We start from the raw sequence: 1,620 nt of genomic DNA on the forward strand, positions 1-1,620 counted from the left end.
GTGTGTGTGTGTGTGTGTGTGTGTGTGTGTGTGTGTGTGTGTGTGTGTGTGTGTGTGCGTGTGTGCGTGCGTGTAGAGCGATTCAGACCAAACTACTGGACCGATCTTTATGAAATTTGACATGAGAGTTCCTGGGAATGATATCCCCGAACATTTTTTTAATTATTTTGATATTAAAATGTCTTTGATGACGTCATATCCGGCTTTTCGTGAAAGTTGAGGCGGCACTGTCACGCTCTTATTTTTCAACCAAATTGGTTGACATTTTGGTCAAGTAGTCTTCGACGAAGCCCGGACTTCGGTATTGCATTTCAGCTTGGTGGCTCAAAAATTAATTAATGACTTTGGTCATTAAAAATCTGAAAATTGTCAAAAAAATAAAATAATTATTAAACGATCCAAATTTACATTCATCTTATTTTCCATCATTTGCTGATTCCAAAAACATATAAATATGTTATATTTGGATTAAAAACAAGCTCTGAAAATTAAATATATAAAAATTATTATCAAAATTAAATTTTCGAAATCAATTTAAAAACACTTTCATCTTATTCCTTGTCGGTTCCTGATTCCAAAAACATATAGATATGATATGTTTGGATTAAAACACGCTCAGAAAGTTAAAACGAAGAGAGGTACAGAAAAGCGTGCAATCCTTCTCAGCGCAACGAATACCCCGCTCTTCTTGTCAATTTCACTGTCTTTGCCGTGAGCGGTGGACTGACGATGCTACGAGTATACGGTCTTGCTGCGTTGCATTGCGTTCAGTTTCATTCTGTGAGTTCGACAGCTACTTGACTAAATGTTGTATTTTCGCCTCACGCGACTTGTTTCTTGGTTCGATTTATGTGAATTTCAAGACTTGCAGTAGAGTCTCAAGTTCACTCTGCCCGTATAAAACTGTCCACCATTTACTTGAACATGCAGATATAAGGAAACGGGATGAATCTGTTCTCAAAGTCAAATTTATTACGATTTTTCCTCAGTTTCAAAACATGCTCTGTCATGGTTCTGTCCTGTAAAAGTTGGTACCTTGCAACAACTTCCTTGAATTTGAAAGACAGTGTTTGAATGCTGGATCTACCTAGATCTGTATCGCGTTTCATTCCAGACTCATCTCTTTGATTGTACTGTATGCTGTTTACGCACTATTACGATTCACTAATGTCTGTAACGTTTGGTCAACTTACCTTGCAACAGCTTCCTTGTCTTCGTTGGCATTTTTTTTCAAGGCAGCACAACGTAAGATTAGCTTCTTTTTGACAGCAGGTAGAATGTGAGTTTTGAGACAACAACAGTCGTCCAAACAAAGCTTGCTGTGGAATTTTGTTCTACATAATGGTACATGTGATTCTGTATTTTTCAGCGGTTAATGTTAATGGTTTATTTTTTCCTCTGTCGGGTTCTTCCTCCTGAGTTGATCGTTATCACTCAAACAAGACCATCAGAGAGTACCTCAGTTGCTCCTCAAAATGGACTGTGAATAGTGTGTTGACTGTGTTGACCGTCAGAATTATTTTAAGAACCAGGCTGCTGCAGTCAGTTGACATGTTTCGCATACTGTAGGGTTCCCCTGCTGCATAGGTAAAGTGGCTTGTATAACCCGACTATTCAGTA

The sequence above is a fragment of the Littorina saxatilis genome, linkage group LG8 (genome assembly GCF_037325665.1).
Source record: "Littorina saxatilis isolate snail1 linkage group LG8, US_GU_Lsax_2.0, whole genome shotgun sequence".
Classification (NCBI taxonomy): domain Eukaryota; kingdom Metazoa; phylum Mollusca; class Gastropoda; order Littorinimorpha; family Littorinidae; genus Littorina; species Littorina saxatilis.